Genomic DNA, 15,964 nt, shown 5'->3' with positions numbered 1-15,964 from the left:
TGACACATGCGAACCATGCCTCATGGGCAAAATGACCAAGACTCCGTTCTCCGGAACAATGGAGCGAGCAACCAACTTGTTGGAAATCATACATACCGATATGTGCGGTCCAATGAGCGTTGAGGCTCGCGGAGGATATCGTTATGTTCTCACTTTAACTGATGACTTAAGTAGATATGGGTATGTCTACTTAATGAAACACAAGTCTGAGACCTTTGAAAAGTTCAAGGAATTTCAGAATGAGGTGGAGAATCAACGTGACCGAAAGATAAAGTTCCTACGATCAGATCGTGGAGGAGAATATTTAAGTCACGAATTTGGCACACACTTAAGGAAATGTGGAATCGTTTCACAACTCACGCCGCCTGGAACACCTCAGAGAAACGGTGTGTCCGAACGTCGTAATCGCACTCTATTGGATATGGTGCGATCTATGATATCTCTTACCGATTTACCGCTATCATTTTGGGGATACGCTCTAGAGACAGCTACATTCACTTTAAATAGGGCACCGTCTAAATCCGTTGAGATGACACCGTATGAATTATGGTTTGGGAAGAAACCTAAGCTGTCGTTTCTAAAAGTTTGGGGATGCGATGCTTATGTCAAGAAACTTCGACCTGAAAAGCTCGAACCCAAGTCGGAAAAATGCGTCTTCATAGGATACCCTAAGGAAACTGTAGGGTATACCTTCTACTTAAGATCCGAAGGCAAGATCTTTGTTGCCAAAAACGGATGCTTTCTGGAAAAAGAGTTTCTCTCGAAAGAAGTAAGTGGGAGGAAAGTAGAACTCGATGAAGTACTATCTCTCGAACGGGAGAGTGGTGCAGCTCAGGAAAATGTTCCTGTGATGCCCACACCAACTGAAGAGGAAACCAATGATGATGATCAAGGTACTTCGGATCAAGTAGCTACTGAACTTCGTAGGTCCACAAGGACACGTTCCGCACCAGAGTGGTACGGCAACCCTGTCCTGGAAATCATGTTGTTGGACAACGGTGAACCTTCGAACTATGAAGAAGCGATGGCGGGCCCAGATTCCAACAAATGGCTAGAAGCCATGAAATCCGAGATAGAATCCAGGTATGAAAACAAAGTATGGACTTTGACTGACTTGCCCGATGATCGGCGAGCGATAGAAAACAAATGGATCTTTAAGAAGAAGACGGACGCGGATGGTAATGTCACCATCTATAAAGCTCAACTTGTCGCTAAGGGTTATCGACAAGTTCAAGGGATTGACTACGATGAGACATTCTCTCCCGTAGCGAAGCTTAAGTCCGTCCGAATCATGTTAGCAATTGCCGCATACTATGATTATGAGATATGGCAGATGGACGTCAAAACGGCATTCCTTAACGGGCATGTTAAGGAAGAGTTGTATATGATACAGCCGGAAGGTTTTGTCGATCCTAAGAACGCTAACAAAGTATGCAAGCTCCAGCGATCCATTTATGGGCTGGTGCAAGCATCTCGGAGTTGGAATATTCGCTTTGATGAGATGATCAAAGCATTTGGGTTTATGCAGACTTATGGAGAAGCCTGCGTTTACAAGAAAGTGAGTGGGAGCTCTGTAGCATTTCTCATATTATATGTAGATGACATACTCTTGATGGGAAATAATATAGCATTTCTGGACAGCATTAAGGCCTACTTGAACAAATGTTTTTCAATGAAGGACCTTGGAGAAGCTACTTATATATTAGGCATCAAGATCTATAGAGATAGATCAGGACGCCTCATAGGTATTTCACAAAGCACATACCTTGATAAGATTTTGAAAAAGTTCAAAATGGATGAGTCCAAGAAAGGGTTCTTGCCTATGTTACAAGGTGTGAGATTGAGCTCAGCTCAGTCACCGACCACGGCAAAAGATAAAGAAGAGATGAGTGTCATCCCCTATGCTTCAGCCATAGGATCTATTATGTATGCCATGCTGTGTACCAGACCTGATGTGAACCTTGTTGTAAGTTTGGTAGCAAGATACCAGAGTAATCCCGGCAAGGAACACTGGACAGCGGTCAAGAATATCCTGAAGTACCTGAAAAGGACAAAGGACATGTTTCTCGTTTATAGAGGAGACGAAGAGCTCGTCGTAAAGGGTTACGTCGACGCTAGCTTCGACTCAGATCCGGATGACTCTAAGTCACAAACCGGATACGTGTATATGTTGAATGGTGGAGCAGTAAGCTGGTGCAGCTGCAAACAGAGCGTCGTGGCGGGATCTACATGTGAAGCGGAGTACATGGCAGCCTCGGAGGCAGCGCATGAAGCTATTTGGGTGAAGGAGTTCATCACCGACCTAGGAGTCATACCCAATGCGTCGGGGCCAATCAAACTCTTCTGTGACAACACTGGAGCTATTGCCCTTGCTAAGGAGCCCAGGTTTCACAAGAAGACCAGGCACATCAAGCGTCGTTTCAACTCCATCCGTGAAAATGTTCAAGATGGAGACATAGAAATTTGCAAAGTACATACGGATCTGAATGTCGCAGATCCGCTGACTAAACCTCTCTCGCGAGCAAAACATGATCAACACCAGAACTCTGTGGGTGTTCGATTCATCACAATGTAACTAGATTAGTGACTCTAGTGCAAGTGGGAGACTGTTGGAAATATGCCCTAGAGGCAATAATAAAAGTGTTATTATTATATTTCTTTGTTCATGATAATAGTCTTTTATTGATGCTATAACTGTATTATCCGGAAATCGTAATACACGTGTGAATACATAGACCACAATATGTCCCTAGTGAGCCTCTAGTTGACTAGCTCGTTGTGATCAACAGATATTCATGGTTTCCTGGCTATGGACATTGGATGTCGTTGATAACGGGATCACATCATTGGGAGAATGATGTGATGGACAAGACCCAATCCTAAGCATAGCACAAAGATCGTGTAGTTCGTTTGCTAGAGCTTTGCCAATGTCAAGTATCTCTTCCTTCGACCATGAGAGCGTGTAACTCCTGGATACCGTAGGAGTGCTTTGGGTGTATCAAACGTCACAACCTAACTGGGTGACTATAAAGGTGCACTACAGGTATCTCCGAAAGTATCTATTGTTTTATGCGGATCGAGACTGGGATTTGTCACTCCATATGACGGAGAGGTATCTCTGGGCCTACTCGGTAATGCATCATCATAATGAGCTCAAGGTGACCAAGGTGTTGGCCACGGGATCATGCATTACGGTACAAGTAAAGTGACTTGCCGGTAACGAGACTGAACAAGGTATTGGGATACCGACGATCGAGTCTCGGGCAAGTAACGTACCGATTGACAAAGGGAATTGTATACGGGGTTTGAACGAATCCGCGATATCGTGGTTCAACCGATGAAATCATCAAGGAGCATGTGGGAGCCAACATGGGTATCCAGACCCCGCTGTTGGTTATTGCCCGAGAGTGGTCTCGGTCATGTCTGCATGTCTCCCGAGCCCGTAGGGTCTACATACTTAAGGTTCGGTGACGCTAGGGTTGTTAGGAAGACTAGTATGTGACTACCGAATGTTGTTCGAAGTCCCGGATGAGATCCCGGACGTCACGAGGAGTTCCGGAATGGTCTGGAGGTAAAGTTTTATATATGGGAAGTTGTTAAACGGGCACCGGAAAGTTTTGGGGTCATACCGGTATTGTACCGGGACCACCGGAAGGGTTCCGGGGGTCCACCGGGAGGGGCCACCCCTCCCGGGGGGCCACTTGGGCTGCGTGGGGATAGCAGCCAGCCCCTAGTGGGCTTGGCGCGCCCCCCCTTTGGGCCCATGCGCCTAGGGTTGGGGGGGAAACCCTAAAGGGGGCGCACCCCCCTTGCTTGGGGGGCAAGCCCCCCACCCCTTGGCCGCCGCCCCCCCTAGGGTTTTCCCTAGAGGGCCGGCCCCCCTTGCCTTTTCCCCTATATATAGAGGGCTGCAATACACCACAAGCCAAGGCGCAGCCCCTCCCCTCCCCAACACCTCTCCTCCTCCCCACGTGCTTGGTGAAGCCCTGTCGGAATACTGCCGCATCAACTGCACCACGCCGTCGTGCTGCCGTTGGAGCTGCCTTCCTCAACCTCTCCTTCCTCCTTGCTGGATCAAGACGGAGGAGACGTCTCCCGTCCCGTACGTGTGTTAAACACGGAGGTGCTGTCCGTTCAGCACTAGGACATCGGTGATCCGAATCACGTTCGAGTACGACTCCATCATCACCATCCCCTTGGCAAGCTTCCGCTCTTGATCTACAAGTGGTATGTAGATGCAAACTCTCTCCCTTGACTTGTTGCTTAGATGAACTCATAGATGGATCTTGGTGAAACCGTAGGAAAAATTTTAATTTTCTGCAACGTTCCCCAACACTTAGGCGTCTGGAGATGGAGCCCGAGGTACTGCTCCTCTGTGATGGAGGGTTTCATCGTTGGAGCAGCTCCGGTGAGTTGTACGACGCCAAGGCTCCGTGCCAAGCTTTTTCTCCAGCTATCCCCACGCCACCGCCCCGCCACCGCCGACGACCACCACCCCCATCCTAAACCCTAAGATGGATAGGGGGTACCTCTCCGGCGAGCCCCCCTCCCCGCTGTGGCTGGTTCTTCCTTCACCCCGGCGAGCCCACCCCCTGAAAATCGACTGACCCAAAAGTCGATTCAGTCGACTGAAGTGTAGCCAAATTAGAGCAGCATCTCAAGCAAGAGCAAGAGCGAGAGCAGCAGTGCGAGCAAGAGCAATAGCAAGAGTAGACCAGGCAGGGGACCAAGAGCAAGAGCAGAGCAGCAGCGCGAGCGAGAGCTAAAGTAGCAACAGCTCCTACTGATGTGGACGTCGCCACCGAGGGAGCGGCGCCGTGGAGGAAGTGGCCGGTGATGCCGTCGTGGATGGGCCGCGCCGTGTCGGCTCGGGACCGAGCGCCGGCAGCACCGCGAGATCGAATCAAGAAGAAAATGCGGCGATTAGTGTACAACCTCTTTGGTGGCGCCGGTTAGGCCGCAGCTTCATCCGAGGAAATGGTGATGATGATGCTCTTCCGATGGTGCAGGTGAAGACTGTGGTGTGGGAATGGAGGTGGTGCGAAAGATGAGGGGAACGTCGGGGCAGCTCCTCGGAGGTGGAGGATGGGGTGGCTGAACCGGCGGGATAATGAGATCGACGACAGATCCTCATCCAGTACGATGGATGAGGGACGTCGAGGTGTTGCTGTGGACGACGTCGTCGGGGAAGAGGCTCCGGCTGGGTGGCGGACGGAGCAGGGTGTGGGGTTTCATCGCGGGTTTTCGCGGCCTCGGTGTACGAATGGGTGGGCGGATGGGATGGCAGTGGGGAACCATGGCTTAGAGACGCGCTTGTCTGAAATGTGGGGTAAGTTACGAAAGTACCCCCCACCGATTTGAGGTGGTTCTTTCGGTTCAGGGGTACCACGGGCATTTCGTGTGTCGGGATTTCACAGGAGGTGGGAGTTTTCGCGCGCGTTGTAATTTCGGAATAGCAAGGCGCGGGTTGAGATGGAGGGAGTTGTCAGAGCACAACGAGGCAAAGATATATCTTAAATATTTTGGGCTAACAAGGCGCGGGTTGAAATTTCCGGACAAGCCTAACATGTACTGTACCAAATCAATGCGCACAACAAATGTCATTCAAAACTTTGAATTCATGTTATGTTCAATTAAAATATTTCGCTACGTGTATAATGCATGCAACCTACTACTCAAATGAACGTTTTAGTGCATTCCAAACGTATATACTACCGCTTCAATATGAACTAAATTTGAATAAGATCTACAGTAATGATTGTTGTGAAGTCAAAGCATTTGAATTTGTTTCTCTGTTTTAATAAGATGTACAATCATCATTATTGTCAAGTTAAACCATCGTTTGTGTATTATCTTCACATCACACCACATGATTAGTCTCGAGTTACATATGAACTATGTGTACTATATGAACTCGAACTAGATTTTTTGAATCCACTTTATTTTGATTTCAAATCACATTACATTTCTAGCTCTAGCTAGATCTTCATAATCTAAACCATGTCTCATATGTATAATGTGTTTATCACATTATGTATGGTGCCCCGCCCCCTACGCCTACAAAGTATTTAGATGTGAGTTGCAAACACCACACATTACCACAAATTCAAATAAAATGTGAGAATGTTCGATATATAGTATTGTTTAGATTGCTCGATATTTAGTTGTAAGCTGCAAACGCCGCACATTATCACAAATTCAAATAAAATGTGAGATTGTTTGATGTATAGTATGGTTTAGATTGTTCGGCATTTAGCTCTGAGTTGCAAATGCCATGCATTATCACATTATGGTATAACATGTGCACAACACGTTTATCACCGCTATATTCATGCATGCAATGTTTAAAACACGATGATCTCCTATTCATATATATGAATCCGCTTTCATATCAAATTATGATCTTTGTTAGTCTCTTACACCCACACAATCCTCTAACCTTTGTATCTACCACTAACTTTCTCTCGTGCATGCACACGTCCTCCTCGCCCTCCCCCTCCCTCGGCATTCTATCCACCAGGCACATTCATTTTTTTCTTTAGGTCGTTCTCCTAGAGTCTCCACAACTCCTTTCTGACACACACCGATCGATAAACCTCTCCAGCGATGCCTGCCTACAGCATACACACACAGCTTCAATCTCCTCATTTATGTGTCCTTGCCTCGTGTCTCTCATATGATCAGACACACGCGTAAACTCTCGCCCCTCTTTTCATCGATCTCACAACTGCACACTCCTCCCCCTATCTAGCTAGTAGTTGGGCCTCTCGCACCACCTCCTAGCTCCATTCTCTCTGTCTATCCGTCTCGCTGGGCCTTATTTGCCTCTAACAAATGGACGTACACCGACCGATCTCTCGCTATACATATAGGCAGCTAGGTCCTTATAACTCGTTTTTACCCACACATCGATCAATCTACCTCATTAGTTGTGTCTCTCCCTTCCTCCGACAAACAACAATTGATCTACCGATCTAGTTAGGTTTGCTTACCAAACACATGGTTCGAAGGAAATATGCCCTAGAGGCAATAATAAAGTTATTATTTATTTCCTTATATCATGATAAATGTTTATTATTCATGCTAGAATTGTATTAACCGGAAACATAATACATGTGTGAATACATAGACAAACAGAGTGTCACTAGTATGCCTCTACTTGACTAGCTCGTTAATCGAAGATGGTTATGTTTCCTAACCATAGACATGAGTTGTCATTTGATTAACGGGATCACATCATTAGGAGAATGATGTGATTGACTTGACCCATTCCGTTAGCTTAGCACTTGATCGTTTAAGTATTCTACTATTGCTTTCTTCATGACTTATACATGTTCCTGTAACTATGAGATTATGCAACTCCCGTTTACCGGAGGAACACTTTGGGTGCTACCAAACGTCACAACGTAACTGGGTGATTATAAAGGAGTACTACAGGTGTCCCCGAAGGTACATGTTGGGTTGGCGTATTTCGAGATTAGGTTTTGTCACTCCGATTGTCGGGGAGGTATCTCTGGGCCCTGTCGGTAATGCACATCACTATAAGCCTTGCAAGCAATGTAGCTAATGAGTTAGTTACGGAATGATGCATTACGTAACGAGTAAAGAGACTTGCCGGTAACGAGATTGAACTAGGTATTGGATACCGACGATCAAATCTCGGGTAAGTAACATACCGATGACAAAGGGAACAACGTATGTTGTTATGCGGTTTGACCGATAAAGATCTTCGTAGAATATGTGGGAGCCAATATGGGCATCCAGGTCCCGCTATTGGTTATTGACCGGAAACGTGTCTCGGTCATATCTACATAGTTCTCGAACCCGTAGGGTCCGCACGCTTAACGTTTCATTGACGATATAGTATTATATGAGTGATGCATGTTGGTAACCGAATGTTGTTCGGAGTCCCGAATGAGATCATGGACATGACGAGGAACTCCGGAATGGTCCGGAGATAAAGTTTGATATATGGGATAATAGTGTTTGATCTCCGGAAGGGTTCGGGAATTCACCGGAAGTGGTTCCGGATGTTTCCCTAAATGTTTGGGTACGAGAACACGTTATTTGGGCCAAAGGGGAAAGCCCACAAGGTTTTTGGAAAGCGCAAAAGGAAGTTTTGCAGAGTCCAGGGGCCAGACGCCAGGGTCCCTAGCGTCTGGGTCCAGACGCCGGGAACCCTGGCGTCTGGCCCTGGAGTCTGAGAAGGACTCTTGCCTTTCGGGTGAAACCGACTTTGTGGAGGCTTTTACTCCAAGTTTCGACCCCAAGGCTCAACATATAAATAGAGGGGCAGGGCTAGCACCCAAGATAGATCAAGAAACACCAAGCCGTGTGCCGGCAACCCCGTCCCCTCTAGTTTATCCTCCGTAATAGTTTCCGTAGTGCTTAGGCGAATCCCTGCAGATATTGTACTTCACCAACACCGTCACCACGCCGTCGTGCTGCCGGAAGTCATCTAGTACTTCGCCCATCTTGCTGGATCGAGAAGGCGAGGACGTCATCGAGCTGAACGTGTGTAGAACTCGGAGGTGCCTTGCGTTTGGTACTTGGATCGGTCGAATCATGAAGACGTACGACTACAACAACCGCGTTGATAAACGCTTCCGCTTAGCGATCTTCAAGGGTATGAAGATACACTCCCCCTCTCGTTGCCATACATCACCATGATCTTGCGTGTGCGTAGGAAATTTTTTGAAATTACTACGTTCCCCAACAGTTGCATCAGAGCCTAGGTTTTATGCATAGATGTTATATGCACGAGTAGAACACAAGTGAGTTGTGGGCGATACAAGTCATACTGCTTACCAGCGTGTCATACTTTGGTTCAGCAGTATTGTTGGATGAAGCGGCCCGGACCGGCATTACGCGTACACTTATGCGAGACTGGTTTTACCGCTGTGCTTTGCACACAGGTGACTAGCGGGTGTCTATTCTCCAACTTTAGTTGAATCGAGTGTGGCTACGCCCGGTCCTTGCGAAGGTTAAAACAACACTAACTTGACGAACTATCGTTGTGGTTTTGAAGCGTAGGTAAGAACGGTTCTTGCTCAGCCCGTAGCAGCCACGTAAAACTTGCAACAACAAAGTAGAGGACGACTAACTTGTTTTTGCAGGGCATGTTGTGATGTGATATGGTCAAGACGTGATGCTATATTTTATTGTATGAGATGATCATGTTTTGTAACCGAGTTATCGGCAACTGGCAGGAGCCATATGGTTGTCGCTTTATTGTATGCAATGCAATCGCCCTGTAATTGCTTTACTTTATCACTAAGCGGTAGCTATAGTCGTAGAAGCAATAGTTGGCGAGACGACAACGATGCTACGATGGAGATCAAGGTGTCGCGCCGGTGACGATGGTGATCATGATGGTGCTTCGGAGATAGAGATCACAAGCACAAGATGATGATGGCCATATCATGTCACTTATATTGATTGCATGTGATGTTTATCTTTTATGCATCTTATCTTGCTTTGATTGACGATAGTATTATAAGATGATCTCTCACTAAATTTCAAGATAAAAGTGTTCTCCCTAAGTATGCACCATTGCCAAAGTTCGTCGTGCCCAGACACCACGTGATGATCGGGTGTGATAAGCTCTACGTCCATCTACAACGGGTGCAAGCCAATTTTTGCACACGCAGAATACTCAGGTTAAACTTGACGGGCCTAGAATATGCAGATATGGCCTCGGAACACTCAGACCGAAAGGTCGAGCGTGAATCATATAGTAGATATGATCAACATAATGATGTTCACCATTGAAAGCTACTCCATTTCACGTGATGATTGGTTATGGTTTAGTTGATTTGGATCACGTGATCACTTAGAGGATTGGAGGGATGTCTTTCTAAGTGGGAGTTCTTAAGTAATATGATTAATTGAACTTAAATTTATCATGAACTTAGTCCTGGTAGTATTTTGCAAATTATGTTGTAGATCAATAGCTTGCGTTGTTGCTTTCATATGTTTATTTTGATATGTTCCTAGAGAAAATTGTGTTGAAAAATGTTAGTAGCAATGATGCGGATTGGATCCGTGATCTGAGATTTATCCTCATTGCTGCGCAGAAGAATTATGTCCTTGATGCACCGCTAGGTGACAAACCTATTGCAGGAGCAGATGCAAACGTTATGAACGTTTGGCTAGCTCAATATGATGACTACTTGATAGTTTAGTGTACCATGCTTAACGGCTTAGAATCGGGACTTCAAAGACGTTTTGAACGTCATGGACCATATGAGATGTTCTAGGAGTTGAAGTTAATATTTCAAGCAAATACCGAAGTTGAGAGATATGAAGTCTTCAACAAGTTCTATAGCTAAAAGATGGAGGAGAATCTCTCAACTAGTGAGCATGTGCTCAGATTGTCTGGGTAATACAATCGCTTGAATCAAGTGGGAGTTAATCTTCCAGATAAGATAGTGATTGACAGAATTCTCTAGTCACCACCACAAAGTTAGTCGAACTTCGTGATGAACTATAATATGCAAGGGATGATGAAAACAATTCCCAAGCTCTTCACGATGCAAAAACTGGCGAAGGTAGAAATCAAAGAAAACATCAAAGTGTTGATGGTGGAGAAGATCACTAGTTTCAAGAAAAAGGGCAAAGGGAAGAAGGGGGACTTCAAGAATAACAGCAAGCAAGTTGCTGCTCAAGTGAAGAAGCCCGAGTCTGGACCTAAGCCTAAGACTAAGTGATTCTACTACAAAGGGACTGATCACTAGAAGTGGGACTACCCCAAGTATTTGGCAGATAAGAAGGATGGCAAAGTGAACATAGGTATATTTGATATACATGTTATTGATGTGTACTTTACTAGTGTTTATAGCAACCCCTTGGTATTTGATACTGGTTCAGTTGCTAAGAGCAGTAACTCGAAACGGGAGTTGCATAATAAACATAAACTAGTTGAGGGTGAGGTGACGATGTGTGTTGGAAGTAGTTCCAAGATTGATATGATCATCATCGCACACTCCCTATACTTTCGGGATTAGTGTAGAACCTAAATAAATGTTATTTGGCGTTTGCGTTGAGCATGAATATGATTTGATCATGTTTATTGCAATATGATTATTCATTTAAAGTTAGAGAATAAACTGTTATTCTGTTTACATGAATAAGACCTTCGATGGTCATACACCCAATAAAAATAGTTTGTTGGATCTCGATCGTAGTAATACACATATTCATAATATTGATGCCAAAAGATGAAAAGTTAGTAATGATAGTGCAACTTATTTGTGGCACTGCCGTTTGGGTCATATCGGTGTAAAGCGCATGAAGAAACTCCATAAAGATGGATTTTTGGAATCACTTCGTTATGAATCAATTGATGCTTGCGAACCGTGCCTTTTGCGCAAGATGACTAGAACTCCGTTCTCCGGAACAATGGAACAAGCTACTGACTTATTGGAAATAATACATACCGATGTATGCGATCCAATGAGTGTTGATGCTCGTGGCAAGTATCGTTATTTTCTGACCTTCATAAGATGATTTGAGCAGATATGGGTATATCTACTTGATGAAACATAAGTCTGAAATAGTTGAAAGGTTCAAAGAATTTCAGAGGGAAGTGGAGAATCATCGTAACAAGAAAATAAAGTTTCTATGATTTGATCGCGGAGACAAATATTTGAGTTACGAGTTTGGTCTTCAATTAAAACAATGTGGAATAGTTTCACAAACTCATGCCACTTGGAACACCACAATGTAATGGTGTGTCTGAACGTCGTAATCGTACTTTACTAGATATGGTGCGATCTATGATATCTCTTATCAGTTTACCACTATCTTTTTGGGGTTATGCATTAGAGACAGCTGCATTCACGTTAAATAGGGCACCATCTAAATCCGTTGAGACGACACCGTATGAACTATGGTTTAGCAGTAAACCTAAGCCGTCATTTCTTAAAGTTTGGAGTTGCGATGCTTATGCGAAAAAGGTTTTCAACCAGATAAGCTCGAACCCAAATCGGAAAAGTGCGTCTTCATAGAATACCCAAAGGAAACTATTGGGTACTCCTTCTATCACAGATCCAAAGGCAAAACATTCGTTGCTAAGAATGGATCCTTTCTAGAGAAGGAGTTTCTCTCGAAAGAAGTGAGTGGGAGGAAAGTAGAGCTTAATAAGGTAATTTGTACCTTCTCCCGAATTGGAAACTAGTTCATCACTGAAATTAGTTTCAGTGATGCCTACACATATTAGTGAGGAAGGTAATGATGATGATCATGAAACTTCAAGATCAAGTTACTACCAAAACCTCGTAGGTCAAACAGAGTAAGATCCGCACCAGAGTGGTACGGTAATCCTATTCTGGAAGTCATGTTACTAGACCATGATAAACCTACGAACTATGGGGAAGCGATGATGAGCCCAGATTCCGCGAAATGGCTTGAGGCCATAAAATCTGAGATATGATCCATGTATGAGTACAAAGTATGGACTTTGATTGACTTGCTCGATGATCAACAAGCCATGTTAAATAAATGGATCTTCAAGAGGAAGACAGATGCTGATAGTAGTGTTACTATCTACAAAGCTAGACTTGTCGAAAAAGGTTTTTGACAAAGTTCAAGATGTTGAATACAATGAGATTTCTCACTCGTATCGATGCTTAAAAGTCTGTCCGAATCATGTTAGCAATTGCCACATTTTATGAAATCTGGCAAATGGATGTCAAAACTGCATTCCTTAATGGTTTTCTTAAAGAAGAGTTGTATATGATGCAACTAGAAGATTTTGTCAATCCTAAAGGTGCTAACAAAATGTGCAAGCTCCAGCGATCCATCAATGGACTGGTGCAAGCATCTCGGAGTTGGAATATACGCTTTGATGTGTTGATCAAAGCGTATGGTTTTATACAGACTTTTGGAAAGGCCTGTATTTACAAGAAAGTGAGTGGGAGCACTACAGCCTTTCTGATAAGTATATGTGAATGACATATTGTTGATCGAAAATAATGTAGAATTATTCTGCAAAGCATAAAGGAGTGTTTGAAAGGAGTTTTATAAAGAAAGACCTCGGTGAAGCTGCTTACATATTGAGCATCAAGATCTGTAGAGATAGATCAAGACGCTCGATAAGTTTTTCAATGAATACATACCTTGACAAGATTTTGAAGTAGTTCAAAATGGAACAGTCAAAGAAAAAGATCTTGCCTGTGTTACAAGGTGAGAGATTGAGTAAGACTCAAAACCCGACCATGACAGAAGATAGAAAGAGAATGAAAGTCATTCCCCATGCATCAGCCATAGGTTCTATAAAGTATGCCATGCTATGTACCAGATCTATTGCATAGCCTACCACTAAACTTGGCAAGGGAGTGCAATAGTGATCTAGGAGTAGATCAATGGACAGCGGTCAAAATTATCCTTAGTGGAATAAGGATATGTTTCTCGATTATGGAAGTGATAAAGGGTTCGTCGTAAAGGGTTACGTCGATGCAAGTTTTGACACTAATCTAGATGACTCTGAGTCTCAATCTAGATACATATTGAAAGTGGGAGCAATTATCTAGAGTAGCTTCGTGCAGAGCATTGTAGACATAGAAATTTGCAAAATACTTAAGGCTCTGAATGTGACAGACCCATTGACTAAAATTATCTCACAAGAAAAACATGATCACACCTTAGTACTCTTTGGGTGTTAATCACATAGCGATGTGAACTAGATTACTGACTCTAGTAAACCCTTTGGGTGTTGGTCACATGTCGATGTGAACTATGGGTGTTAACCACATAAAGATGTGAACTATTGATGTTAAATCACATGGCGGTGTGAACTAGATTATTGACTCTAGTGCAAGTGGGAGACAGAAGGAAATATGCCCTAGAGGCAATAATAAAGTTATTATTTATTTCCTTATCATGATAAATGTTTATTATTCATGCTAGAATTGTATTAACCGGAAACATAATACATGTGTGAATACATAGACAAACAGAGTGTCACTAGTATGCCTCTACTTGACTAGCTCGTTAATCGAAGATGGTTATGTTTCCTAACCATAGACATGAGTTGTCATTTGATTAACGGGATCACACCATTAGGAGAATGATGTGATTGACTTAACCCATTCCGTTAGCTAAGCACTTGATCGTTTAAGTATTCTGCTATTGCTTTCTTCATGATTTATACATGTTCCTGTAACTATGAGATTATGCAACTCCCGTTTACCGGAGGAACACTTTGGGTGCTACCAAACGTCACAACATAACTGGGTGATTATAAATGAGTAGTACAGGTGTCTCCGAAGGTACATGTTGGGTTGGTGTATTTCGAGATTAGGTTTTGTCTCTCCGATTGTCGGGGAGGTATCTCTGGGCCCTCTCGGTAATGCACATCACTATAAGCCTTGCAAGCAATGTAGCTAATGAGTTAGTTACGGAATGATGCATTATGTAACGAGTAAAGAGACTTGCCAGTAACGAGATTGAACTAGGTATTGGATACCGACGATCAAATCTCGGGTAAGTAACATACCGATGACAAAGGGAACAACGTATGTTGTTATGCAGTTTGACCGATAAAGATCTTCGTAGAATATGTGGGAGCCAATATGGGCATCCAGGTCCCGCTATTGGTTATTGACCGGAAACGTGTCTCGGTCATGTCTACATAGTTGTCGAACCGTAGGGTCCGCACGCTTAACGTTTCGTTGACGATATAGTATTATATGAGTTATGCATGTTGGTAACCGAATGTTGTTCGGAGTCCCGGATGAGATCATGGACATGACGAGGAACTCCGGAATGGTCCGGAGATAAAGTTTGATATATGGGATAATAGTGTTTGATCTCTGGAAGGGGTTCCGGATGTTTCCCGAAATGTTTGGGTACGAGAACACGTTATTTGGGCCAAAGGGGAAAGCCCACAAGGTTTTTGGAAAGCGCAAAAGGAAGTTTTGCGGAGTCCGGGGGCCAGACGCCAGGGTCCCTGGCGTCTGGGTCCAGACACCGGGAACCCTGGCGTCTGGCCCTGGAGTCCGAGAAGGACTCTTGCCTTTCGGGTGAAACCGACTTTGTGGAGGCTTTTACTCCAAGTTTCGACCCCAAGCCTCAACATATAAATAGAGGGGCGGGGCTAGCACCCAAGATAGTTCAAGAAACACCAAGCCGTGTGCCGGCAACCCCGTCCCCTCTAGTTTATCCTCCGTCATAGTTTCCGTAGTGCTTAGGCGAAGCCCTGCGGATATTGTACTTCACCAACACCGTCACCACGCCGTCGTGCTGCCGGAACTCATCTACTACTCCGCCCATCTTGCTGGATCGAGAAGGCGAGGACATCATCGAGCTGAACGTGTGCAGAACTCGAAGGTGCCGTGCGTTCGGTACTTGGATCGGTCGGATCGTGAAGACGTACGACTACATCAACCGCGTTGATAAACGCTTCCGCTTAGCGATCTTCAAGGGTATGAAGATACACTCCCCCTCTCGTTGCTATACATCACCATGATCTTGCGTGTGCGTAGAAATTTTTTGAAATTACTACGTTCCCCAACATGGTTCCCCTTCATCATCCATGGATGCGTCCCGACAGATCTATCATGCACAGGCACACAAAGAAACACATCCCCACTCTTATTGATAACATTGCAGTTCCACCCTCAGTTTGTCTAGTAGGCCTCTCCCAACATCTCCGAGAAGCAACTCCATCACCCATCCAGCACTCTACCCCTCTCCCTCCCTCTCCCTCCCTCTCTCTCTCTCCTCTCTCTCTCTCTGTCCCATCATATTTCCCGTCCTTTAGTTATGTATGGATGTCGACCGATCTCCCTCAAGACATAGCTGGGTCTCTCCTTCTAAACACATATACGAGTCATTCTACCTCTATAGTTAGGCCTCTACCTACCCCTCCCCCACCCCCTCCCCCCCACACACACGATACATCAAGCGCTCTAGTCATGTCTCCCTACCACACACAAACTTGACATGTGCCCTCTAACGTTCC

This window comes from Triticum dicoccoides, chromosome 3B (assembly GCF_002162155.2).
Source record: "Triticum dicoccoides isolate Atlit2015 ecotype Zavitan chromosome 3B, WEW_v2.0, whole genome shotgun sequence".
NCBI lineage: Eukaryota > Viridiplantae > Streptophyta > Magnoliopsida > Poales > Poaceae > Triticum > Triticum dicoccoides.
The sequence above is the reverse complement of the archived record's forward strand: the minus strand, read 5'-3'. Positions refer to the sequence as shown.